The following is a 25,397-nucleotide window of genomic DNA, read 5'->3' on the forward strand; positions in this document are numbered from 1 at the left end:
CGCTGGCCTGGTGTGAACATGGCTAAACCACCGAGGGGCTCCTCTCTCCTGTCCAGACCACCCGCCCACCCACTCAAACCGCTCCGGGTGGGGACCCTTGGCACGGTCAAAGTCTACACGCTGCTCTGAACCGCAGCCAAAGGGAGCGTCCTACTATTGTTATTACGGTTCATCGCCCAGTCAGCCAGATGTTCAGACTGCGCTTGGCATTTGGGTCCGAATCGAGTCTTTTCCAAGGGCCTGGAAAGGGGCAGATGTTGAGGTTGGATGGCGCTTAAAGGTCTTCTTTGCAGGATGGAAGCTCTTCTGAGCGAAGCTGCCTTTTGCAATTGACCGGTGGGGAGTTTGTCAATGCCGCTGGTGTTCGAGTGGTATTCCAGGTGCTTTGGGGCTGCATTCAAGGCGCCTGCGACTACCTTGCTTTCTTTTGCCACAGTCATTCTATTTCTATTTGCAAGTCTTTGAATTTTGTTTTCGTCCCCAGTTCCTTCTCTTTTATTCTGCTGTCTCCCGGGCATTGCCATGTCCGCTATCCAGACCTTTTGGTTTTTCTTGACAACAACTGCTAAGCCTGGGGTGTTATGTGGCAGGTCCCTGTCTATCATGCCCCTGTCTGTCAACAAGGCTGGCTGGAGAATGCCCAGAAATGAAGTCTGCCCATCTTGAAGTTGCCAAGGTTGGACATGGCTGAGTTAGAAAGTCCTAGCTTTCGTCCGGCAAGATTCTGTCCATCGGTATGAGCCAGTAAAGAACCGATTGGATTTCACTGTGTCTTCTTTGAGCCTGGGCTTGACACCCCTCAGATGCTGCTACTCCCCAAAATCTGCCCTCTGCTAACACCCCCCCCCCACCAGTCAAAAAAGATCAGACCCCCTGCTATGCCAGGAACTGAGTTCCCTTAAGAGGAGATACAGGAGATATGGGTGAAGAGCACACGGAAGAGATCCTTTTTGAGCCCGGTGGCTCCAGACCCAGCAAAGGTGGAAAAAGGGGGAAGAGAAGAGGAAAGCGGAGAGACATTGCTTGCGTTAGAGAAATGGTGGAGGGGGCAAAGCTGCAGCAGGGGCGGAGGGCGTCCCAGAGATGCCGTCTTCGGGGGCCACTTCCTGCCGGCCTCTCTCGGTCTGAGGCGGGAAGGCGAGCAGCCTCGGCGTAGGAGAAGCTGCTGCACCAGCTGGAGGCAGGCAGCCCGACTCCCTCTGCGTCCCAGAGAAGGCGGCCGCCATCAGCCTCCTGGGAAACGGGGAGAGCAGCCGGCTGAGCCCTGGGCCCCTGGTTGACATCGGGAAGAAATCAGCCCTGCTTAATTTAAGCAGGCCTCCCACCTGCCCGCCTGAGCTTCTGACTGGCTGGTCCAGCAGAATCAATTGAGTCCAGAAGAAAGCTGGAAGGGACCTGAGAGATCTTCTAGTCCAACCCCCCTCCCCCCGCTCAAGCAAGAGGCCCTGTACCATTTCAGACAAGGGGCCGTCCAGCCCCCTTTTAAAAAACCTCCAGGGATGGAGCCCCCACAACTTCTGGTGGCAAGCAGTTCCGCCGGTTAACTGTTCTCGTTAGCAGAACCGTTTCTCCCGAATTCCAGGTTGCTTCTCTCTCCTTGACTGGTTTCCATCCGTTGCTTCTCGTCCGGCCCTCGGGGGCTTTGGAGAAGAGCTCGACCTCCCCTCAAAAGATCCAGGAGGGAAGATGCCCCTTTGGTCTTGCCACCCCCTGCCCCATCAGGACCACAGCCCTCCCTTTCTCCTCCAAGACCCCAGGCCCTCAATCCCGCAACTCCATTGCCTGCCTGGGCCGGCATTCAGGAGACGGGGCGACGTGGTGGGTGCCAAGATGCCTCTTACTCCAATCTAGGTGGACAATGCTCCTCTTGGGCCAGTAACTCCACCCTCCAAGGTGGAGGCTGAAATATACAAATCAAGGTTGCAGGAATTGGGTATGTCTGGTTTGATGAGAAGAAGGGCTACAGGAGACAGCAGCCCTGCGATATTTGAGGGGCTGCCACTGAGACAAGGGACGTCCACCTCTTCTCCAAAGCCCCCGAAGGCAGGACAAGAAGGGAAGGGTGGAAACTGACCAAGGAGAGAAGAACTAGGGAGGAATTCCCTGAGCGGGAGAGCGATCAACTGACGGAGCGGAAGTTGCCTCCAGAAGTTGTGGGAGCTTCATCCCTGGAGGCTTTCAAGAAGAGATTGGACTGCCATTTGACCAGGATGGCGTAAGATCTCTTCCTTGGGCAAGGGGGTTGGACTAGAAGACCTCCAAGGTCCCTTCCAGCCCTATCATCCTAGGTTCTACTTTCCTCTACCATCTCAACTGCTCCTTCTTGGTTTTCCCCGCCACTGGAAAGCCCGTCAACGGCTCCTGCGTCTCTCCAGACGTGACAAAAGACACGTTGATGGGAGCTGCAGGTCAAAGCACCTAAAGGATTTTGGGGGGTGGGAGGGAGGAACCTGGCCCCTAGATGACACCTTTTATTGACCCTCTTTTGTCCCCCTTCATACGGAATTTAGGTTGCTACGCTTCGATGCAGGGCATTCAACCTTGGCGCCGACTTCAACTCCCAGAATTCCCCATCCAGCATGCAACGAATACCCAGATAAACAGGGATTGACACCTGACAAACTATCAAGTGGAAAACAATATCCTACTCAAAGAGCTACCAAGGAGAAAAACCACACCCCTAACATCACCGGCAGGGCAAGCCGCTGTACCTAAACGAAGATCGGGGCTGGGAGTTAAGTCCACAAGTCTTAAAATTAGTCTGTAGAGATGGCCAGACAACCAGGACTTGGAATGACTGGGAATCTCTGCAGACTTTCAGCTACGCAATTGGGGGCGAACATCCTTTGAATGGTGTGGGAGCAGGGATGGATTTCCGGAGGGGGACAAAAATTGCAGGCTACAGGAACCATTTGCAACCAGACACAGACAAACCTCCAAGAGCTTCGGCAACCCTCTAAGAAGATGCCAGTGATCAGCTGTCTGAAAAGGAAGAGAAATCCTTCCATTCCCGACCGTTCCGTCCAAAGCGAAGAAGCTTCTTGGAGGAGAAGCGAAACGTCCTCAAAGAAAAACCAAGAAAGTCCACTTGCCTCCTGAAAATAAAAGCCCCTTTGGGACAAAGTCTGAAAGTAGCCAGGTCTGGAGACCCCTGCTCTGATGGATTAGCCACTCCGCTGACGTCCTTTGTCCCTTAGCGTCCGGCTCGGCTCCCTGAGAACTGCAGAGCCGGGGGGGGGGAGGGGTCAGTGGAGGTCAGTGAGTTTGGAAAAGTGGAACTGACCAGCTCTTACGATGGACAGATGCTCTTGGCTCTTGCTCTGAGCTGCTGGCTCTCCCTTGGCCCCTTCCTGCCTCCGAGGGAGCTCAAGTCCAGCCTTGCCCGGAATGTCAAGAGTCATTAAGGAAACGCATCCAAGTGCCAAAGTCAACTTTACTTCTTAGAAAAACCTTCAGATCTTCCCTTGGTCTTGAAGGGCGCGAGGAAAAGGGCCTGGCTGGGGAGATGCCAGAGGGGGGTGGGTTTCCTGGGAAAAACCTTAGACTGTCTACTATTGACCTCACCCCTTTCCTAAGAGGTCTCTAGAGGGCGTGCATAAGTGCACCAACGTGCCTACCATCCCTGTCCTATTGATTCTTTTATTTTTTTTATTTTTCTTATATGTACCCATTTCATGTATTCATAATTATGTATACACTTAAACTTATTATCTTGTAAACAATTGACAAATCAAATCAAATAAAAAAAAATAAAAAAACAGAAATAAGCGGGCAGCCTTCTTGGAATGCGAGGCTTCGACCAAGCGGTCGTGCTTATTGCCAACAGCCATCCGTCGCATAAGCCCAGAGTTTGCAATTTTTTTTTCCACCCCTGGAAAGGTTGCAAACATCTTGTTTCACATCAGCATTTTTTCATTTGGGTTCCTGCTTGGGCAGAACTTTTGCAACCTGCCCAGAGTCACTTGAGGGAGGTGGGCAAGCATATATACGTTTTGTAAAGAAATAATACGTTAAAATAAGAAGACGGAAGGAAAACAGAAGGAAACAGAAGAATCCGATGATTACTCAATGTGGCATAGATGGTACGAAGGGTTACAAAAGAAGGACAAGGCATGAAAAGTGGAAATTATACAGAAGAGACCTTAGGAGTATGGTATGTAGATATAGTAGATCAAGATAGAAAGTAATAATGTCATAAGTGATGAAAATAATCATAGTTGAAATATATAAATGCATTGATGATAGAAGAGGCAAAAGAATACTATATGTCAATGTCAAATGCTGTTAGAAATGTAAATAGGACTTGTACTGGTGGAAAAACAATAAAAAAAAACATTGTTAAAAAAGTAAAATAAGAAGACATTCCTTGCAGATGTGAAAGGGAGAAGGTGCCGGCCAGCTGGCTGGAGTTGGTCACCTTGGGCAAGGGGAGAGTCTCTGGCAGATTTCCCTGGCTGAAAAGTTTGGGGACCACTGACCTAGATGGTCATAAAAAGCCCAACACTGCAAGAAAACCAACAACGTCAGAGAGCAGCCAGGACCCCACAGTCCTCCTCCTCCTCCTCCTCTCCACCCCCACCCCCCGTAAGCCCCACTCCCTTCTAGCACTGATGATGTTCCCCAGTTGGGTCATAAAACGCTTGCAAGAAGAAACCACCCAGCTCAGAGGGCACCAAGGACCACCTCCTCCTCCTCCTCCCCCCAGGTCCTTCGCCTGACGATGTTTCCTAAATAGTAATAAAAGGCCAAACACTGCCAAAAAAATTTTAAAACCCAAGCCAATAGTCCAAGCACCCGTAGTCCTTTTATTCCTCTGCTTCCTCCTCCTCTCCTCCTCCTTTCCACAAACGCTTCCTCCTTCCACCACTGATGACGTTACCTAGTTGTGTCATGAAAGGTCTGCAAGAATGCAACTAAGCTCAGAGAGCGTCAAGGACCCCATAGTTTTCCTCCTCCTCCTCCTCCTCCTCCTCCTCCTCCTCCTCCTCTCCTTTCTAGCATTGATGATGTTACCTAGTTGGGTTATGAAATGTCTGCAAGAAAACCACCCAGCTAAGAAACCACAAGGACTGCACAGTCCTTTTCTCCTCCTCCTCCTCCTCCTCCTCCTCCTCCTCCTCCTCCTCCTCCTCCTCCTCCTCCTCCTCTCCACACCCTTCTAGCACTGATGACATTCCCTAGTTGGGTCGCAAAACGTCTGCAAGAAAACCCACCAACCTCACAGCGCCCCAAGGACAAAACAGTCTTCCTCCTCCTCCTCCTCCTCCTCCTCCTCCTCCTCCTCCTCCTCCCCCCAGTCCTTCGCCTGATGATGTTTCCTAAATAGTAATAAAAGGCCAAACCACTGCCAAAAAATAAAAGCCCAGCCAAGCTCGGAGCGCTTGCAGGGCGCTTCCCACCCCCTGTTCAAAGTGGTCCGGGGTCTTCCGGGGCAACGGCCCAGGGCTCAGCACACAGCATGTGGGGGGCCTCCTTCCGACCTGCTTGACTGGGCTCAACGGGTGGCCCAGGCCCAGAAAACAGGCAACAACCATGGCCAGAGTTGCCGGGGTCCCACCCGTGCCCCCGTGAGGCTGCCCAGCATGTCACCAAGGCACTAGGGAGGCTAGGCTGGAATGAAAAGAAAAGAAAATAAGACGGTAAATAAAATAAAATAATAAGTAAAGTAAAAGATAAAGATTTAGGCCAATGGTGTTGAGTTAAACCGGGCATCATTTAGTGGCAATGAAAAGCAGAATGCAGGCAGCCCCTGACTTACAATGATTCATTTAGTGACCATTCAACGTTACAACAGCACTGAAGGAAGTCCCTTAGGACCGTTTTTCACACGACCTTCCCAGCATCCTCAGGATCATGTGATCCAAATCAGGACCCCTGGCCATGTCCCCGTGTCCGTCCCCCCGGGTCATGGGATCCCCTTCTGCGACCTTCCGACAATCGAAGTCAAGGAGAAAGCCAGATTCACTTAACAAACGGCTTATCGCCTGCACTGATTCACTCAACAACCATGGCCAGGAAGGCCATAAAACGGGGCAAAACTTGCTTAACGAATGTCTCACTTAACAACAGAAACATTGGGCTCAAAGGTGGCCGTAAGTCCTAAGGACCACCTGCCCAGGACATCCTCCTTTCCAGCTCAAAACCCAGGAGCTGAAACCAAAAACCAAGTTACGAATCGCCAGCTAAAACTAGGAGACCGGCATGACTTTCCTAGTGGCCCCAGAGGAGATCCCTCTTTTTAGGCCGATGGGCTCCCCTTTCTAGGGGTTTGGGGGTGGGGGAAGGGGAGCAGGCTCTTCTCAAATTCATCTGAAAGCAGAGCAGAACTGCTGAGGCAAGGACAACTTAGCCAGCAGTCTGTAAGAGAAGAGCAGGCCCAGCTAGGAGGGGGCGTTAAAGGCGTCATCAGTTTAGAATCATTACGTTCCCACAAACGGCCCCTAATTTAGCTCCTGAACCATAGTTGACTAGACTCCTGTTTTCAGGCATAATTTAACGTAAGGTCTTAAATCTTTGTGCCTGGCTCAGGCGCATCATTTGTGCCCTTGGCTAGCAATGAGAAGGAGATGGGATACAAGGCAGATCATGGCTAGTATCTAACCAAGATAAAGAATGAGCCAAACCCTTATCACAAAGGATAAGGCTCCATGCCCGGTTTGTCTCTTGTGTGTAGATGTGGCATCTCCTAGGCATCTGTATTGTGTATCTATGTATCTCATCAGCCATCAACAGACACACAGAATTAAATGACACAGCATTCAAAAAGATAATAAAAATCTATGAAAGAATGCAAAAGGCAGTCCACCCTCCCCCGCAACTGATAGCCAGGTAAGCAGGGATGGACACCAGACAAACCGTCACACTATCAAGCAGAAAACAATATCCTACTCAAAGAATTACCAAGGAGAAAAACACTCCCGCATCACTGGCAGGATGAGCTTATACACCTCAACCCCTATCCTCGGGGGTGGGATTCTACCAGTTCGCACCTATTCGCTAGAACCGGTTGTTAACATCCTAAGCAGTTTGGAGAACCGGTTGTTAGAAGAAATTACTGGGCTAATCCTGTAAGGAAGGCAGGAAGGAAACATTCTGGGGTTGCTTACAGAAACTGCCTCTCCGTTAACCCTTATTACGTTCTTGGCAGGACTAGACTTCCTGTCTCTGGAACTTATCTGGAGTGTTTTTCCCCTCCTTGCAGGTACTTTGCTCGTGTGGAGGGACCATTCAGTTACAATTGCACTGAAAAAAGTGACTTATGACCATTTTTCACACTTACGACTGTTGCAGCATCCCCACAGTCATGAGAGGCCAGGCGAGGAGATGCGTGCCTCGATGTGAGTGATGTTGAGTAGGCCACACCCAGCCAGTCACATGACCACCAAGCCACACCCACCAACTAAGCCACGCCTACAGAACTGGTTGTGAAAAAAATTGAATCCCACCCCTGCCTACCCTCCATCGCATGGATGATGTGACCTAGTCAGGTAACGAAAGGTCCGCAAGCCAATATGGTAGGAAAGCTCAGAGGGCCCCTTTAGTGAGCAACTGCAGCATCGCTGAGCCATTTCCTGTCAGCGGGAACAATTCATCAGTGGAAGGGAAATTGCCTCCAGAAGTTGTGGGGCTCCATCCGTGGAGTTTTTTAGGAAGAGACTGAAAAGCCATTTGTCTGAAATTTCCATTTCAATTCAGCATAGGAGCTGGAAGGGACCTTGGAGGTCTCCTAGTCCAGCCCCCTGCTCAAACAGAAGACCCTACACCATTTCAGACCAGTAGTCTCTTCTTAAAGACGGAGCTCACACAACTTCTGGTGGCAAGCAGTTCCCCTGGTTAATTGTCCTCACTGTCAGAAAGTTTCTCCTTAGTTCCAGGTTGCTTCTCTCTCCTGGATGAATTTCCCATCCGTTGCTTCTTTTTCCTGCCTTCAGGGGCTTTGGAGAATAGGGGGACCCTTGCTCTTCTTTGGGGCAGCCCCTCAAATACTGGAAGATGCTATCATGTCACCCCTGGTCCTTCTCTTCCCTGGACTGGCCACACCCAATTCCAGCAACCCTTCTTCCTCTCTTTTAGCCTCCAGTCCCCCAATCACCCTTGGTTGCTCTTCGGTGCACTCTCTGCAAGCGAGCACTGCGAGGGGTCACTATCCAGAACAGACAACGTTGGGCCAAGGACGTGGCTTGAAAGTCCCGAGTTCGTGGCACCGGGTGGAAGAACTGGGTCCTTCGTTACCCTCAGCTGACCGAGGAAATGGCTTCCGGGCGCTCTCGGCGAGACCAAGGCGAGAGGCCACCAGATGAAATATTAATGGGGTCCGTGGCAGAGCAGGCGTGGGGGTTGCCTTCAAGGACAGGGGCATCTAAGGCCAGTGCGCCGCAGAAAGGAGAGAGACCTGGTCTCTGCAGTCCAAACTAGCTAGTACTACCGTGTTTCTCATAGAATAAGGCCGGGTCTTATTTTTTTTTGAGCCCCGAAAAAATGGCTAGGCCATCTTTTCGGGGGGGGGACTTAATTCCCCCCCCCTTGCATCTTTGGATAGGCAGGTGGCGACGGCTTGATGTTGACCTCAGCGTTGGTGGGGCACTTCGTATCGGGGTCAACGCAGGCAGCACCATATCCGGGTGTGCAACAAAAGTACTTTCTTAACAGCAAGCCACTCCCTGCCATTTCCCCCCCATTTTGCATGCTTTAATATAGGCCTTAATTCGGGGGGAGGGGCTTAATTTCATTTCATGCCTATAAAACATGCTGGGACTTCCTATTGGGGGAGGCCGTCTTGTTGGAGAAACAGGGCAGAGAGGCCAGGCCACTCTGAAGTTCCATGACTGAGTAACAGAAGAACAGAACAGAATAGGAGAGTTGGAAGGGACCCTGGAGGTCTTCTAGTCTGATCCCCTGATCAAGCACAAAATCCTATGCCATGCCCTATACCTGACATGACCTCCCCATCGCAAGACCCTCATGCGACGTGACCCAACGTAACCCCTTACAACAGGGCTCTCCAACCTTGGCTAACTTTAAGCCTTGTGGACTTCAACTCCCAGAATTCTGGCTGTTGAAGTCCACAAGCCTTAAACTTGCCAAGGTTGGAGAGCCCCCCCCACTTACAAGAGCCATCCTAAGACACACACACCCCACCTGATGTGATCCTCCAGAAGCTCTTAGGAGCAGAAGAACCCAACGCTGGCATCCCCTAAGCTCCACTGAAGACGTTACCTAGCTTGGTGATGAAAAGTTTTGAAACCAACTCAGAAGCACCGTCATCCTGTATCATAGACAAACGGGGGTCCAGTCTCCTTTTTTTAAAGCCTCCAGTGATGAGGCCTCCACAACCCCTGGATGGAAGGCAGGAAATTCCTCCTTAGTTCCAGGTTGGATCTTTCCACGATTAAGTTTCCACCTGATGCTTCTTGTCCAGCCTTTAGATGCTTTGGAGAATAGGATGGTGGCAACCATCCCTGAGGAAGTAGAGCCTATCGGGGCTCCCTTTCCCGGCAGTGACCCACCGCTGCCTCCAGAAGAGGGTCACAGCAATGCATCCCCTGGATGGTTCAGACTGGGCAAGACCAGCAGTAGGAGCGGAGGCTGGAACAGGCTGCAGGCCCGTCTTTGGAGAACTCAAGAAGCCAACTGGTCAACCCAGAGCTGCCTATTGGAACCAGACAACGTACCAAGCAGGGCAGGTCCCCAACCTCGGTCCTTCGGAAGAGAAACACCTTGGGGGACAACTGGGCAGGTAAACATTAAGACTGGGTCCAGTTACAGCAATGATGAGTCCGCTGCTGGGAAATTCGAAAAAGGTTAGGGACCGGTTGTCATGGAAACAATCTATCTACGTATCCAGGGGTGGGATTCTACCGGTTGGCACCTATTCGCTAGAACCGGTTGTTAATGTCCTAAGCAGTTTGGAGAACCGGTTGTTAGAAGAAATTACAGGGCTAATCCTGCAAGGAAGACAGGAAGGAAACATTCTGGTGTTGCTGACAGAAACTGCCTCTCCACTAACCCTTATTCCATTCTGGGCAGGACTGGACTTCCTGTCTCAGGAACCTCTCTGGAGTTTTTTCCCCTCTTTGCTGGTACTTTGCTTGTGTGGAGGGACCATTCAAAGTTACAATGGCACTGAAAAAAGGGACTTATGACCCTTTTTCACACTTACGACTGTTGCAACATCCCCACAGTCACGAAAGGCCAGGCGAGGAGATGCGTGCCTCAATGTGAGTGATGTTGAGTTGGCCAATAACATGACCACCAAGCCACGCCCACCAATTAAGCCACACCCACAGAACTGGTTGTTGAAAAATTTGAATCCCACCCCTGTACGTATCACTAGGAGTCAAAAACGACTTCATCACACATCAAGATTGTGTCTGCAAGGAATTTGTTTTGTTCGAAAGGGAAAGGCCTCGAATAAGATCACGTGGGGTGTTAATACCGCTTTATAATGGCTTGGTAAGGCCACACTTGGTCTCTCATCCAATGGAGGGTTGCCACAATATAAAAAAAGATGTTGAGACTCTGGAAAAAGTGCAGGGAAGAGCAACAAAGACGATCAGGGGACTTAAAAATATGAAGAACGGTCGCAGAAACTGGGCCTGGCTAGTCTAGTGAAGAGAAGGACCAGGGGGGACAGGAGAGTAGCCTTCCAATAATTGAGGGGCTGCCCCAAAGAAGAGGAGGGGGTCAAATTATTCTCCAAAGCACCTGAAGGCAGAACAAGACACAATGGACGGAAACTAATCCAGGAGAGAAGCAACCTTGAGCTCAGGAGAGAATTTCCTGACACTGAATGAATCAACGGATCGGCCTCAGAAGTTGTGGCTGCTCCAGCCCTGGAGGTTGGATGGCCACGGGACTGAAATGGTATTGGGTCTTAGCAGGGGGCTGGACTAGAAGACCTCCAAGGTCCCTTCCAGCTCTGTTATCCTGGAGCATGAAAAGCTGCAACCTGCATTTGCGCCTAGCGACGTCCTCGTTCTCTGGATGCAGACTCGGTCACAGGTGATGCATCACGGAGAGTCCCTTTGAGGCCCCTCCCAGTGCCAACGGCAAGAGGTGGAAGAGGGAGAGGCCTTTGCACACAACCTAAGTGACTGGGGGTGTGTGTGTGTGCTGTCGTTCCTGCCTTTGGGGGCAGAACATGGCTTGTTCCTCTCCATTTCCTCTTGAGAGCCATTATTCTGCAGCACTGACCACGGATACAAATGGCTCCGTCTGCTTTTATTCAGAAACAAAAGGCTCCGCCTGCTTCGGTTGTACCGTTGGTTCCTACAGTGTATTTACTGTCCTTCAAGCCGAAGGAAGCCAAGGCAATAGGCGATCAAACCTTGCCTGAACTCAATTAAGAGAGCTAAACCCGCTTTCCCCATTCAGGGTGAACCGGAATCTTCTCTAAACGAGCCTGTGATGGCCGAGAGGGCTTTGATTTACCATTCTCATTCAAAGAAGTCCAAAAAGTACAGCTGTACGTGGAAGGAAAAACCCCACCGGAGCCGAGCAGAAGCACACCGCCTTGGGTGATGGAGCCTCCTTTCCACGTGGCCCTTTTTTCCTCCCCCGATTCTACTTTTCTCTCTGCAGCAAACCTTCCGGGAACCAGCGGGCCTCACAAGGGACTAGCAGCACAAATCCAGTTAGAAAGGAGTGTCCATTGCATGATGAAGGTCCCTAACCACGGGGCCAAGGAGGAAGGGCTGGCGCTGGGGAATAAGGAGAGGAAAGCGGTGTTCTTCCCAAGAGTTGGCCTCTTGACTTCTCCGAGCGTTTGACGCAGCCGGAGGCTCTTCCGCAAGGCAGCCGCTCCGAGTGGCCCTTCTGGGGGAATCTGCTCAGGCCTTCCCACAATCCCCTGGCAGGAGAGCCAAGGAGAGAGGCAGGGAATTCTGGGAGTGGAGGTCGACGCATCTCAAGGACGTCGGATTGGGGAGAACGCTGAAGATGAGCGGGACTTTTCCAATCTCTCGGGCCAGACCAGTCAGTCCTGCAGCTGAACTCAACATGCTTTAGGATAGAGCAGAGCTGGAAGGGACCTTGGAGGTCATCTTGTCCAGCCCCCTGGACTAGAAGCAGGAGAGCCTTTCCCATTTCAGACAAGTGACTGCCTAGCCTCTTCTTAAAAGCCTCCAGGGATGGAGTGCCCGCTTTCTAGAGACTCACAAGTGTGCGTGCGATAGGATGGCTGCGGCGTTTCCCAGACACGTAGCTCCTGGGTGTCCCAAAGGGGATTTTTCCAAGAGGCAACTGGACTTTCTCGGGAAAGGGTGACAGAACGTGGTCAAGAGGCAGAGAAGAGCAACCGAGAGGATTAAAGGCCTGGAGGGCAAAATGTGTGAAGAACAGTTGCAAGAATTGGGTATGTCTACTCTAGAGAAAAGAAGGACTGTGGGGGACAGGACATGATAGCAGCCTCCCAGGGGCAGCCCAGGGGTGGGATTCCATTTTTTTTTTACTCCCGGTTCTGTGGGCCTGGCAGGGGAAGGAGACTGTAAAACCCCCCAGTCAGAGGTGGGATTGGCCGGTTCTCCAAACCACTCCAAATTTTCTGCTCCCGGTTCTCCAGAACTGCTCAGAATCTGCTGAAGACCCACCTCTGGGGCTGCCCCAAAGAGGAGGAGGGGGTTCGACCTCTTCTCCAAAGCCCCTGAAGGCAGGAGAAGAAGCAACCGGTGGAAACTCATCCAGGAGAAAGGAAATCTAAAATTAAGGGAAACTTCCTGGCCGGAAGAACAATTCCAACAAAGGGGAATCTCTGTAGCTCAGGGTTGACCTGACGGGTCCTCGATGCTCTCTGAGCTTCATGGTTTTCTTGCAAATGTTTCACTCCCTCAACTAGGTAACATCATCAGTGCTGACTAGCAGGAGACCCTCCACCCTTCCGGTTAAATGGCCGTCCAATCTCTTCTTGAAAACCTCCAGAAAACCCTGAGGACCCAGATAAACCTCCAAGTGGCCTCAACGACCCTCTAAAAAGAGGATGCAAATAACCAGCTCTCTGCAAGGGGTGTAAATCCTTCCCTTCCCCACCATCCAGTCGAAACTGAAGAAGCTTCTGGGATGAGAAGCGAAACGTCTTCAAAGACAAAACCAGGAAGCCCAGGTGCCTCCTGAAAAAAGCACCTTTGGGACAAGGAGGACCTGGAGGACAGAGAATATCTACAGATTCCAGTGTTAAGAGGAGCCACAACTCCTGGAGGCAAAGCTGTTCCTTAATTGTTCCCCGCTTTCAGGACATTTCTGACCGTCTGAAGGAAGCCCACAGCACATCCGAGTTGCGATCCGGCCCCCATGTGTGAATGAGGAACACAAACAATCAAGGAACTGTAAAAAAATCTCTGCATAGAGACGCACGCTTGGCAGTCTGTTACGCTAAGGCACTGCAGATGTTAGAAGCAGCACATAATAATTGCTTTGGGAGAAAATCCCTGGGACAATAAACATCACTGTTACGTTAAAATAGGGGTCTGCAACCTTGGCTAACTTTAAGACTTGTGGACTTCAACTCCCAGAATTCCTCAGCCAGCAGAGCTGGCTGAGGAATTCTGGGAGTTGAAGTCCACAAGTCTTAAAGTTAGCCAAGGTTGCAGACCCCTACCATATGAAGCATGTCTGAAAATGGTCTCTTTTCTCTCCTCCAAAGATTTCCAACTTTGTTGTGAGTTGAGGCTGAAAATGGTGGCTCCTTTGTCCAAGCCACAGCTTACTAGATGGGTTGGACTACAACGCCCATCACGGTCAAAGGGGGTGCTGGCAGGACTCATGATAAATTGGAATCCTTCAGGGCAGAAGAAAGTTGTATTCAGCTGGCCCAACCTTAAGCCCTTCATGCGTCGCACCGCATGGTGCAGAAGACCCCCTTCCCAATGCCATGGCAGCCCCTGCGGGACCATCCAAGCTTGCAGGCAGGTCTCAAAGCAAACTCTTGGTTATTGGAACCCCTTTAGTTAAAGCTCTGGGCTTAGCCGTGTTTGGACTGAACGAAAGATTGGTGAGTTCACACAACAGACCAAAACAAACCTCAACTAGCCCTGTAAAGGTTTGGCCCGACGTGCGTGAAGCCAACGGCCGGGAATCTTTCCATTCTCTTGTGTTTGGGGGCGGGTCTTGGTCTGGTTTCGCCAGCAGAGCCATTTTACCCGAACCCTGGATGGTTTGCATTTGGGTATTTTTAACGTTAATGGCACCGTTCATCAAAATGCTTGTCACTCAATTGGTAAAGACTTCAGAAATACATTTGCACGACGCACTTAACTTAATGTACCTCATCCTTAGTTGTTTATTTATCTTAATCATTGATACGTTGGGCAGACCCGTCCCCACTTCTCAGCTTTTAGTACACAATGTGCTCACAATGTACCCCTCACAGTGGGCTCATCCAGGAAGCAAGCTAAGCATAAGGTCACCCCGGTCTCCAAAGCACCAGAAGGCAGAAGCAGCAGCAACGGATGGAAACTCACCAAGGAAGGAAGCAATTGTAGAATTAAGGATAAATGTCCTGACAGGGAGGACAATTAAACCAGTGGAACAGAAGTGGTGGGTGCTCCATCAACAGAGGCTTTCAAGAAGAGACTGGACGGCCATTTGCCTGGAACGTCGCAGGGTTCTTGCCGGAGGTTGGACCCTGGCTGGGGAGTCAAAGCCGATTCTGCTACCATTTCCACTGATCTGAAGGTTTTAGCGACACATTCTTCTCTGAAATGTTTTTGGATTGCTTGGAATCCCCTGAAGCAGTTTTTAAATCCCACATGTCACTGCCCTGGTAGCCAGTGATGGCGCCTCGTGGACCCAACTAAGTGAGGTTTGTCGTAAGCCTAAGTAAGCCTCCCTTGGGAGGGTGAGACCATTTTTGGAATCAGAATCAAACTGGAATAGACCTTGGAGGTCTTCTAGTCCAACCCCCAGCCCAAGCAGGAGACCCTAGACTAGGGGTGTCCAACCGTGGCAACTTTAAGACTTGTGGACTTCAACTCCCAGAATTCCTCAGCCAGCAAAGAATTCTGGGAATTGAAGTTCACAAGCCTTAAAGGGGCCAAGGTTGGAGACCCCTGCGGTAGATAATGCAAAGGTGGCTGAGGAATTCTGGGAGTTGAAGTCCACAAGTCTTAAAGTTGCTACGGTTGGACACCAGTGCCCTAGATAGACCATTCCAGATAGGTAGCTGCCCAATCGCTTCTGAAAGTCCTCCAGGGATGGAGCAGCTACATCACAACTTCTTGTAGCAAGCTGTTCCATTGATTAATTGTCCTCACCGTCAGGAAATTCCTCCTTAATTCCTTAATTCCTTCTCTCCTCGATTAGTTTCCCCCTTTTGCTTCTTGTCCTGCCTTCTGGGGCTTTGGACAATAATTTGACACACACACACACACACACACTTTTCTTTGGGGCAGCCATTCATATACTGGAATGCTACTCTCACGTCACCCCTAATTCTTCTTTTCTCTAGACTGGCCAAAGTCAAATTCTGCAATCCTTCTTCCCATGCCTTGAATCCTCTTTCTTTGCACTTTTTTCCAAAGCCTCAGCGTCTTTTTTTTTTGGTAATATAATGACCCAAACTGGACACAGTGTTCCTGGTCTGGCCTTACTAAGGCTTTATTCAAGCGGTGCTGACACTTCACGTGATTCTGATTCTAAGCGACGCCCGTTTGCACGGGGATGACAGCGCAACCGAACCTGGCCCATTTTTAGCTGGAGGGAGGAGGCTCTTCCTTTGGTCCTGTCTCAGCGCTTTCTGAAAGCTCAGCAGGGACGGGCACCTCAGGCCAAGGCAAGTCCATGCGGAGACTGCGGAGAGAGAGTCACCCCAGCCGGCCACCAAAGTCCACCGGCACCCAGAGGAAAAAGATCAGCACGTTTTGTGAAAAGTGCTGGCAAGCACGAGGCGGCTGAGAAAAGCTGAGTGGTGGAAAAGAGACCCTGGTGGGTGCAGGGTTGGCTCCCCCGGAAACCCCGAGATTGCTCTAGTCTGGGCCGCTGCTGCAGCCCTGCCGGCTTTCTCCAGGCCCTCCCAGGCCCCTCCAGGCGCCAGGAAAAGGCAAGGAACAGCGGAGGGAAACTAACCCAGGAGGGAAGCAGCCTGGATGGAAGGAGGAAATTCGAGAGCAATGAACCATTTGCCTCCAGAGGTTGTGGCTGCTCCCTCACCGGAGGCTTTGAAGAAAAAAAATTGGTCAGCCCCTTGTCTGGAATGGTACAAGCTGTGGGTTGGACTAGAACAGGGGTCGCCCACCTCCTGGGCCTCAGAGACCACCAGATTCATCCTTTTAAATCCTGCAGACCAGAGGGACCCTGGGAAAATCCCCCCAAAAGTCTGCAGGAAAATCCCCCACCCCGTTTTCCTACCAACCAATTGTTCTTTATTTGGGATTGCAGGATACCGTCTCCGGCTCCGTTCTCAGCGGGGGAGAGAGAGAGAGAGAGGGAGAGACTTTTGGCTTCATGCAAGGAAAGCAGCAGAAGCCGCAGAAGTCCTTCTTTCTCTCCCCCAAACTCCGCCAGAAATGAGACTTCGTGAGACTTATTGTGCCGGCGCAGCCTCTTGGAGCAGGAGGCCTTGCAGGGTCCCCAAGACTCATTTCTGGCGGAGTTTCGGGGAGAGAAAAAAAGACTTTGGCTGCTTTCCTTGCGTGCAGCCAAAAGCAGAAGAAGAAAGAAGCGGAAAGAAGCAGCCCGGTGGCTAGGCCAGGCGCATGGGGCTTGTGGGGCAAGTTCCCCCTCCGCCCTTTCCCCCTTCCTTGTGTTGTGCGCAATACAAGCAACACAAGCCTTGTGTTCCCGTGCAGCCTGCATGAATTGCTTTGGGGGTGACAGTTCTCTGCAGACCACCAACATTTTCTCACGGACCACCAGTGGTCCCCGGCTCACTGGTTGGCAACCCCTGGACTAGATGACCTCCCAGGTTCCTTCCAGCTCTAGTCTATTCTGCCTTCTTTCCAAAGAGATCCGGTGTCTTCCCTTTGCCGGCCCATCCCCGGACTGGCTGCCCTCGGACTCTCGCCCTTCCGGTGCACCTCAACTCCCAGCCTTGGCTCAAGACCTCCGGCTCCTCCGGCAGCACTGCTGCAGCCTCACCCGCAAATCCCTGCCCCCCCCCCAAAGGAGCAGAGCCCCCCCCCATCTGCAACCTGGGGGGGGCTGTTTAATGGAGGATGGCTTGCAATCTTCCTAGGAAGCCCCCCTCACCTTTTCGAGCCCAAACGCAGCTTTTGTCTAAATGGGGGGAGAGCCGCCACTTGGACGGAGCCCAGCATTGTGGGGAGGTTGAAGCAAGAAAGGGGGGGGGCTGCCTTCAGAATCTCTTTGCAGCCCCCCACCCCCTTTCCCGGTTTGGCATTTGAACATGGTTTCCAAGAACGTTCCAGAGCCTTTCTGTACATCAATCTCTCTTCTCGCCCTCGGGGGAAGCGTGCAGCTTGTGATCCGAGCAGGCGATGGGGATCCGTTCTGGCTAATTGGCAGCCAGGCCCTCCCGGCTGGGTCTCTCGGCAGAGCCCCCCTGCCCAATGATTGCCTCCACTTGTGATAAGGCCCGATGATTCAGGGAAGGCGATCCAAAGAGGGACGGGGGGAAAGAGGCGGGGGCCCAGTCCCCTTCCTGCCACGGAGATCGGCCCAGCTTCAAACATTACAGCTGCTTAACCGGTAGTTCCCATAAAGGGAGAATATTTGCAGCTCAGGACTCAACTGTGGGGTCCCTTTCGCTCTCCGAGCGTGGATGTTTTCTTGCAAATGTTCCATAACCCAACTAGGTAACATCATCAACGCTAGAAGGCGGCGGGGGGCGGGGGCTGCTCTCGATTTATGTCCTAGTGGCTTGTCTTGTCAGTGTTGGTGGGCAATTAACATCAGACCAACAATCCACCAGTAAACAAGACCCAATCGATCAAGGAACCGCCAAAGAAGGGAACGGTAAACAGCCCAACCAAAACACCCCCCAGGCTACTCCCACCAACTCTGACAGGGCAGGACCCCAGATATAAACACAGCAAGCCTCTATCACGGATGGTATTACCTAGTTGGGTCATGAAACTCCTGCAAGGAGACAGTCCAGTTGAGAGAGGACCAAGAATCCCACAGTCCTCCTCCTTCCCCCTCCTCCTCCTCTTCCTCCTCCTCCCCTTCCTCTTCCTCCTCTCTCTTCCAGCACGGATGATGTTTCCCTAGTTTGGGTAATGAAACTTCTGCAGGAAAACAGCCACGCTCAGACAACCCCAAGGACCCCACAGTCCTCTTCCTCCCCTCTTCTCCTCCCTTTCTCCTTCTCCTCCACTCCACAAACCCCCACTTCCCTTCTAGCACTGATGACGTTACTGACGATGGTGCTTGGTACTGAAAGGTCTGCGAGAAAACCGCGAAATACAAGGAGCCAGGAGCTGAGGAGGCTGATCAAGTAACTTTAGGCGGTGGCCTAAATGTCCCTTGTTCACTGCAGGCCTCTACCGGCTCACCCTTAGGCCTCCTCAGTCCAAACCCTACCGAAACCATTCTGCTTCCGGGGTCCCCCAGCCAAGCTTCTCCTTGTTCCAGAGAGACCCCGAGACACCCCAGCTCGGCAGAAGCCCTGATCAAAACCAAGCACCATTTCTACGCCATCGTAATCCCGACCCCTGACGGCTTCGATCCACAATCGAGCAGGCCAAGGGGGCATTTAAGAAGAGGAAGCATTAAAAGAGCCCACATTGGGGGCTCTCCAGAATGAGACCTTGGCAAACAGCCTCTCTCGGTTGTCCCCATCCCAGGCTCCCTTCTCAACACCTCCAAGCTACCTTCCTGGGGCCACCAGAACCCCCAGTGTCCATTCTGACGTGGATCGACCCCGATCCTGGCTGTGTGGGAATGTTAACTCTCCCTTCTTACAGCAGCTCCTTTTTAACCATTTTTATTTACACATTAATGCATATCCTGCCTTTCATGTTGTTATAAGTAAGTTGAGGCAGCGAACGTCTCTAATACTCCTTCCTCCTTCTGTTTTTCCCACACAACGCCACTAAATCAGCAATTATACATAAATAAATCTACACCAATGAAGGGTATCTACGGAGATTCTCAGTCATCCAAGGTCAGAGTCAGAAGAAGAGCCCTTGGGGGTCTTCTAGTCCAATCCCCTGCTAATCGGGTGGGTCCTTTCGGATCTGCCCAGGGGATGCCTGATGGCCTCTTCTTCTTGACCAGCTCTCACAGCTTCGCTTCGAGGCTACCACCCTCCAAGTCTCTTACTCAAGAGCCGGGAAAATCAGAAGATTCGGGGAGTTCAAAGAAGTATAAAGATTTGTTGCAAGCGTAAGCTCTCTACAAGAATGTGGCCAACTGACGGTCAAGGGAAATTCGTGGGAGTGAAGGATAGAAAGGAAGTTGAGGTGGGCTGAGCTTAAATCTCTTGCAGTGCACAGGGGGTGCCTCATTCTCCCAAGGCTCCAGGTCTGAGTATGGGTGCCAAGAAGAAAGAACAGGGGCCTTCAAATTTTGGCCAGTTTAAACTTGTGGACTTCAACTCCCAGAATTCCTCCTCCTCCAGTCATATTAGCTCAGGAATTCTGGGAGTTGAAGTCCACAAGTTTAAACTGGCCAAAATTGAAGAGCCTTGGGAAAGAGGAAAGAGGTGCAGGGTGCAACCAGACATTTTGGGAGCTGCAGAACATCATCAGTGCTCAATTGCTGTGGGGGAACCACCAGCTGAAGGGGAGTGGGCTCCTCTTGGCGAATTCCAGAGACCTTCCAGTTTAGAGTCTATATGGGGTGGCGGGGTGGGGGGGACAAATATGGGCCAGCCGTGTGCTGCAGCTGCCAAAAAAAAACCAACGCAATCCTGGCTGCATTAACAGAGGCAAAGAATCAAGATCGTGTGAAGTGCTAACGCAACTTTATAATGCAGAGGTCCCCCAAACTTGGCCCCTTTAAGACTGGTGGACTTCAACTCTATGCTGGCTGAGGAATTCTGGGAGTTGAAGTCCACAAGTCTTAAAGTTGCCAAGGTTGGACACCCCTGCTTTAAAGCAAGCCGCCCCAAACTTGGCCCCTTTAAGACTTGTGGACTTCAACTCTATGCTGGCTGGAGAATTCTGGGAGTTGAAGTCCACAAGTCTTAAAGGGGCCAAGTTTGGGGGGGCTTGCTTTAAAGCAAGTGTGTCCAACCTTGGCAACTTTAAGACTGGTGGACTTCAACTCCCAGAATTCATCAGCCAGCATAGAGTTGAAGTCCACCAGTCTTAAAGGGGCCAAGGTTGGACGCCCCTGCTTTAAAGCCCTGGTCAGGCCACATTTGGAGTACCACATTCAGTTTTGGCCACCCCAATACGAAAAAAAGACCACTGAGACTCTCGAAAGAGTGCAGAGAAGAGCAACTAGGATGATTAGGGGACTGGAGGCCGAAACCTATGAAGGAAGGTTTGCAGGAATTGGACATGTTTACGTTTAACGAAAAGAAGGGTTCCCGGGGCATCTCAGTCAAGACCTTGGCCCACCTGGTGGGCTTCCAGGCCCATTTGAGAAGAAAAATCTCACTGGGGCCCTAAAGATTTCCCTGTGGGACTCCTGTGACGGAGGCCGGAGAGACACCCGCTGTATCAGAAGAAGCCAACAGATGGAGAAAGGCCTGGAGGCTGAAACCTATCAAGAACGGTGGCAGGAATTGGGCAGTCTAGTCTAGAGGGGAGAAGGACTAGGGGGGACATGAGAGGAGTCCCCCAATATTTGAGGGGCTGCCCCAAAGAAGAGGGCTGTTGGACAACCTGTCCTTCAAAGCACCGAAGGGAAAACAAGCAACGGATGGAAACTAACCAAGGAGAGAAGCAACCTGGAACCAAGGAGGAATTTCCTGAGAGTGAGAACAATTAACCGGTGGAACTGCCGGCCACCAGAAGTTGCGGGGGCTCCATCACTGGAGGCTTTTAAGAAGAGGCTGGACAGCCATATGGATTTCCTGCTTGAATTAGAAGACCTACAAGGTCCCTCCCAATTCTGGGAGGCCAAAATCTCAGCCATTTCTCCAGACTGCCTTCTCAGAGCAGCTGGTGAGGTTCTTGTCATGTAAGTGACCAACAATAAAATGCCAACTTTTGACCATCCCCAAGTGGGTTCTGGTCACTTGCACCTGACAGTCCTCTAGGCCAGGGGTCTCCAAGCGTGACCTCTTTAAGGCTTGGGGACTTCAACTCCCCAAATTCCCTGGCTGGCTGGCTGAATTCTGGGAGTTGAGTCCACAAGTGGCCAAATTTGGACACACACACACACACACACACCCCTCTAGCCGAAGGGTCATCCAGTTGGGCCTCCTCATCCAGCCTCCTGGCTTCTCTTAACGACCACCAGAAGGGGAGGAGTTGCAGTGAGTGAGACCAGAGGGCAGAGAGCTGGCTGGCAAGAGAGCTTGGCCTCGTCTCTCCTGTCATTTGCCCTCTTGGCCTTTCGTGAAGGTGAGCCGGAGACGAGTCAACTCCCACGGAAGCTCTGCCTTCAATGGGGAGCCTTCACCTTTCCTGGATCGGCCTCCAAAGCTGTCTTGTCTTCCAGGCCATTCCACCCCCACCCCCTCTGGGTTTTCAACCCTGGGTGCCTCTGCACAAGCCCAGGGGACCAAGGCCAGGGGCGACCTCCCAGCCCATCCTGGACCGAAGGCTCTCGACCGGGGCCTCCGGGGCAGCAACCCCCCCATGAAGGGCCTGCTCCTGAGGGTGCTTGGCCTGGCTCACCGTCCCCCCAGGGAGCTTCCATGCTGGAGACGCAGCGGGACCCGCATTTCCCGCTCCTGATCCAAAACTTGAAAAGCCACGCCGTCACTAAGGGCCACCCCAGGCCAAATGGCCCAGGAGCATGGGAACTGGTGCTCTCTGAGTTTGGCAGCTTTCTTGCAGGTGCTTCGTTACCCAAACTAGGTAACGTCATCGGTGCAAACGCTTTCCCCTTCCAACACGGATGATGTGACCTGGTTGGGCAATGAAACAGGTGCAAGAAAGCCACCAAGAACAGAGAGCGCCAAGGACCCTGCAGTCCTCCTCCTCCTCCTCCTCCTCCCTGCACCCCCCTTTCTCTTCTAGCACCAATGATGTTATCTAGTTGGGTAATGAAAGGTCTGCAAGAAAACCTTCCAGCTCAGAGAGCACCACCAAGGACCACCAAGTCATTGTTATCTGCCTGCCTGCCTCTCTATCTCCTCCTCATCTCTACAAACCCTCCTCCCTTTTTAGCACTGATGATGTTCCTTAGTTGGGTGATGAAATGTCTGCAGGAAAACAACCAAGCTCAGAGAACCCCAAGGACCCTACGGTCCTCCTCCTCCTCCTCCTTTCCCCTTCCAACACTGAGCATGTTAATTAAACATTTGCAAGAAAACAACCAGGCTCAGAGAGCCCCCACAATCCTCCCCCACCCTCAGACGGTGTGTTTCTACCCAGCGTGAAGCCAGACTGGAGCTTCAAAGCCACCAGATTAACAAGTTGGTGAGAGGCAGCTCCGGTGACCGAAGGGGCCTCGGACAAGTGTCCTTTCGTGGCTTTTTCTGAAGGTAAAGTCGCCCTCGAATTTCCTTTTTAGGCAGGAATTTAGGCAGACACTGGAAGATCCTCAGCCTCCAGGTGTCCCTCACGGGCTTCTTCGCCAAGCTCAGCAAGAAACCAGAGCCCCCCCTTGATCTTGGCATGACCCCCAAGAGCTCTGGTCAGCTGAGGCCTCTCAGGAAGGGCAGGTGGAAGCCACATTTCCTGCCAGGCCAGCAAAGGCTGCTGAAGGACGTCAGACTCAGCTGAAGAGTCTCAGGAGATCTGGGGCTTCTGGGGTCAGGAGGACACCCAGCACGTGGGGGGGGGGGGAGGAGGAGGGGGGGCTGACCTTGCATGTCACTCACCTCCTGGGGGCCCCTCCCCCTGCCTGTCTCAGCACCCCACCCCACCCCCAAGTAAAGTGCCTCGCTTCCCTTTCATGCTCTTTTCAAAGGTCTTTGCAGGGGTTTGTGGAATGGCTCCGGCTGAAACGTCCCACTGGGGGCCTCCTGGGAAGAGGCCGGCCTCCTCTGCAGAAGTTCTGGGTGCTCCAGCACTGGAGGCTTTTAAGAAGAGACCGGATCAGCTACTTGTCTGGAACCGGGTCTCCTGATTGAGCTGGGGGATAGACTAGAACAGGGGTCGCCCACCTCTTGGACCTCAGGGACCACCAAACTCATCATTTTAAATCCCGCGGACCAGAGACCCTGGGAAAATCTTCCCCCAAAAGTCTGCAGGAAAATCCCCCACCCCGTTTTCCTATCGATCTATCGTTCGTTATTTAGGATCACAGGATCCCATCTCCAGCTCTGTCCTCGGGGAGAGAGAGAGAGGAGAGAGACTTTTGGCTTCATGCAAGGAAAGCAGCAGAAGCCGCAGAAATCTTTCTTTCTCTCCCCCAAACTCTGCCAGAAATGAGTCTTTGTCGGCGCAGCCTCTTGGAGCAGGAGGCCTTGCAGGGTCCCCAAGGCTCATTTCTGGCGGAGTTTGGGGGAGAGAAAGAAAGACTTTGGCTGCTTTCCTTGCGGGCTGCCAGAAGCAGAAGAAGAAAGAAGCAGAAAGAAGCAGCCTGGTGGCCAGGCCAGGCATGTAGGGTGAGTGGGGCGAGTTCTCCCCCTCCGCCCTTTACCCCCTCCCCTCACTCTTGTGTTGCTCGCAATGCAAGCGACGCAAGCCTTGTGTTCCCACAGGCCATGTGGACGAGGCAGCCTTGTACTCCTGCGCAGCCTGAATTCGTTATTTAGCTTACTTTATTGTCATTGCACCTGTACAACAAAAACAAACCCCATCTTCAGTGCACATCACGACCATGAAAATAAACACAAACACACATCCTTCACACTCCACATTAATTGCTTAAAGGGTGCCATTTCTCTGTGGACCACCCAAATTTTCTCAAAGACCACCAGTGGTCCCCGGCTCACTGCTTGGCGACCACTGGACTAGAAGACCGTTTTCTGGGTGTAGGTTTCCCCACACAAAAGCTCTGAAGCTCCTACCATCCAACCTTCTGGACTACTAGGGCTGTTCAACTGGTAGAAAACCCCCTTCCCCCCGAAAAAAACCCCCAACCCCCTCCTGCTCCAAAGAGATTCTTCCAATTCAGGCCTGCTCCTGAGAGGCTGTAAATCCAAGTGAGGGAACATACAGAAGCCGAAGTCAGACCGGGAAATTCCTTCTTTTCAGGGCTCTGATGAGAAGGAAAATGCCTCCAAATCCGCCTCGGACGAACTAGGCCGGGCAACGGTCAAATCCCAGTCCGGCCTCTCGGAGTTGTTGTGGTCAGCCTGCAACTCCCCAGGGATGACCTGAATAGCCATTGTGCGTAGGCCCCTGAGGAAGGGAGAGAAGTGCTCCCTGGGCCCAATTCCTACTCTGGAGGAATAGCAGGAGGGTCCCTGCTCCCGCCTCCCCCGCAGGAAGGAACTTTGCAGCCCTGGAGAGCTTTGAAATAGGAAGAATGGGTGCAAGGAAGGGCAAATCGAGCCGGGACGGGACTTCCAGAACCACTTAGAGAAGGAAGGACAAGCAGGGGATCTGAGGCTGCGCCAGAGCTGGCCGGCATCTGGGCCTGGATGTCCGAAAGGCAGCAGCTGGCTCTGGGCCAGGCAGGTGGATTGCTGCTCTATCTGGTTACTAGTCCTCATGGCTGAAGGGAGTACAGAAGAGGGGACCCAAAGGGTCAGGGGAGCTTGGAAAAGGCTCTTCAGTCGGAGACGCTTTTTGGGGGGAGAAGATGGGTCAAGAGGTTTCAGTCATGGGGGTGGGGGCAAGGAGGGAGCTTCCCCAATACCAGGGAATATTGGGGGTATTTAGAGAAGCTGGAAAGAAGCCAAGAGAGGTATGGGGGGCTGTTACTTTCCATTGGGGGCAGGGGACCCTCCAGCCCTAGCAGGGAGGCTCTCATCTCCTGCTTGCTAGCAGTCAAGCTGACCGGCCACTTTGGGGAGAAGCTTGGCCTGGGGGGGAGGAGGTTTGGGGGCTGCTGTTCTTATGTGCTTGAGAATGCCGGACCCCAGAAGGCCTAATGGGATAGCTGACTGTGGGCAGCCCAACCGCCCCCACAGATGGTCCCCAACCCAGGAGGGCTTCCAAGCCCCCCCACCCCCAGGCACCGAGGCAGGCCGGCCCCTCCTTGGGGATCCCTTCACTGCAGGTCTCCTTGCCCCAGCCTGGCCCGGAGGCTCCGGCCTCTCCCCACCAAAAGCCCCGTCTCGCCCCTTCGCCCCGGCGAGCCCCACCAAGCGCCCGCCACGCGGCTGGGGCGGCCGGCGATCGCGGCCCGGCCCTGCTCGGCGCCCCGCACCTGTCCTTCCCCGGGTCCGGAGACCCACCCAGCCGGAATCGTGACTGTGCAGATCGCGGGCTATTATTATGCCGCTCCACTCCCGGCGCCCCGATTAAAGGGGCAGCCGGCCACCACGCCAC

General features: G+C 52.5%; 1 protein-coding gene across 1 annotated transcript in view; it reads right to left on the reverse strand.

Annotated features, from left to right (window-relative positions):
- FGF12 (fibroblast growth factor 12) overlaps positions 1-25,397 on the reverse strand; it is a 176,512-nt gene that overhangs the window by 150,137 nt on the left and 978 nt on the right. The gene's annotated exons all lie outside the window — the stretch shown is intronic.

Source organism: Pseudonaja textilis, chromosome 4 (assembly GCF_049901715.1).
Source record: "Pseudonaja textilis isolate UNSWEBS1 chromosome 4, rPseTex1.2, whole genome shotgun sequence".
Lineage (NCBI taxonomy): Eukaryota > Metazoa > Chordata > Lepidosauria > Squamata > Elapidae > Pseudonaja > Pseudonaja textilis.